The 2,408-nt window shown below is 49.9% G+C and overlaps 1 pseudogene; it reads left to right on the forward strand.

Annotated features, from left to right (window-relative positions):
• Position 1: 1 nt before the first annotated feature.
• On the forward strand, positions 2–913 carry LOC102432113 (annotated as a pseudogene).
• Positions 914–2,408: the final 1,495 nt, after the last annotated feature.

Below are 2,408 nucleotides of genomic sequence, written 5' to 3' on the forward strand. Positions count from 1 at the left end.
ACATGATGGGGCCTGTGGCTGCCTTCCTCACCCGGATGCCCGCGGGCCACGCAAGTGCCAGGAGCTGTTTCCTGTCCAGGTGGAAAGGTGTCAAGCTCACAGTCAACAAAGGGTCGAGTAACCTTTTCCAGGTGACCACACAGTAGCCCGCAGCACGGTCGGGGAGTCCACCTACCATTTCGGGGTCACATAAGTGGGAACAAAGCAGCTGAGTCCCACAGAGGCATTCCCCGTGATGGTGGGTGACATGGACAACCGTGGCAGCCTCAATGCCCAGGTCATTCACCAGCCGGGCCCGGCCTCAGGTCCAAGATGGCCATCCAGACCCAGCAGTCAAAGGTTGTGAACTGGCAGGTGGACGGGGCATACCGGGGTTCTGACTTCACAGCAGCCGTCACCCTCTGGAACCCATGCGTCCTGGTGGGTTCAGGCATCCTCAAGGCCACTACCTCCAGAGCATCACCCCGTGTCTGGCACTGGGCGGAGAGCTGGTCTACCACCGGCGGCCTGGGTGAGGGTACTGTCATGTCTCCAGCTGGAAAGTACACGTTGAACAACTGGTTGGCGACAGTAACGTTGGGCCAGGCGGGCATGCAAGCCACATACTACCACAAAGCCAGTGGCCAGCTGCAGGCAGGCGTGGAGTCTGAGGCCAGCACTAGGATGCAAGACATGAGTGTCTCCTTCGGGTACCAGCTGGACTTGCCCAAGGCCAACCTCCTCTTCAAAGGCTCCGTGGACAGCACCTGGATCGTGGGTGCCACGCTGGAGAAGCAGCTCCCACCCCTGCCCCTGACGCTGGCCCTCGGGGCCTTCCTGAATCACGAAAAGAACAAGTTCCAGTGTGGCTTTGGCCTCACCATCGGCTGAGCCCCTCCTGGCTCCTGCCTCCCACTCCCTCCCTCCTTGAGATTCCCCCTGCTGCTCCTCCTCCCCCAACGAACAGAGGGGAGACCTAAGCCTCCCTCCCTCTCCTCTCCCTCTCTCCTTGGTGGTCAAGGGGCAGCAGAAAGGAGGGGGCCATCACCCCAGCAGCTGAGAGGGGAATTCTAGAGCCCCGAGGGCTGTGTGCCCCATGGACCTGGGGCCCAGAAGGGGTTCTGGAATTGAGGGGCATGCCAGATTCTGAGCACCGGGGGCAGAGGCTGCCAGACAACCTCAGGGAGGTGTTGGGGCATCACCACCACCACCCCAAAGATCTTGCCCCCCCGCCCCCCACAGGGCGCAACAAGAAAAGGAGCTTCCCCATCCCAGGTCTGCACCCCACCCGCTTTCCCATCCACTCCTTGGTATAAATCATGTTTATAAGTTATGGAAGAACCAGGATATTTTACAGAAAAACACACAAACAAACAATATACATGGAAAAAAAAAAAGCAGAAAAGAAAGAGTAATCAAGAATTTCTAACAGTGTAATTTAACTTGTGAAATGTCATTTGTACCAGAAATTAGTTAAAAGAAAGAATAAACAAACTTATGGAAGGAGAAAATCTTGCCTTGATGTTTTCAGTCACCACAACCAATTATCCATGAATATACTTTTCACCCTAGTACAGTGATGGTGAACCTATGACACGCCTATCAGAGGTGACACGCGAACTCATTTTTTTGGTTGATTTTTCTTTGTTAAATGGCATTTAAATATATAAAATAAATATCAAAAATATAAGTCTTTGTTTTACTATGATTGCAAATATTAAAAAATTTCTATATGTGACACGGCACCAGAGTTAAGTTAGGGTTTTTCAAAATGCTGACACGCCGAGCTCAAAAGGTTCGCCATCACTGCCCTAGTAGAATGTGTCATACTTGTCCCCCAAGATCTGCATACATAGAATTCTACTCTATTATTAAAGAAGCAAATGTAGCCTATTGCAAAACCAGGAGAAAACACAGCCTCAAATGCCCAAGATGTTGAACAATTAAAGAGCTTTAACTGCTTGGCAGACTTTTTATATTACTTACACAGAAACCTACAAAAGATAACAGGCCTTCAAGTTTTTGAGAAGTAACATATTTTGGGGAAGAGTAATGCTTGTTTACTCCATCCTTTACACACTATTTTTCTTTCCCCGACACTTCCCAGTGTTAATTCAGAGGCTGGTGGTGATACAAATGTGGCATAGTCACGTTATTCCACCAAATATTGTGACAGAGACATAAGAACATCTATAGATGAGAGACCCAAGAAGTAGAACAACTTTAATTTAAAGGCTTCTAAGCAAAGCCTGAGATTAGGGGCCATTCTAACACCAAAGACTGACCTTGGTTTGCTGAAAGGAAAACATATAATCAATTTTTATACACTAAGGGCCCAGAGCACAAATTCGTGCACCTTGAAAGGAACTATGAGCTGCAAGGTTGTGGAGGGCACAGGGCGGGTCTCGAGCCATCCTCTGCGCCCCCAC

This window comes from Myotis lucifugus, unplaced genomic scaffold (genome assembly GCF_000147115.1).
Source record: "Myotis lucifugus unplaced genomic scaffold, Myoluc2.0 scaffold_107, whole genome shotgun sequence".
Classification (NCBI taxonomy): Eukaryota; Metazoa; Chordata; class Mammalia; order Chiroptera; family Vespertilionidae; genus Myotis; species Myotis lucifugus.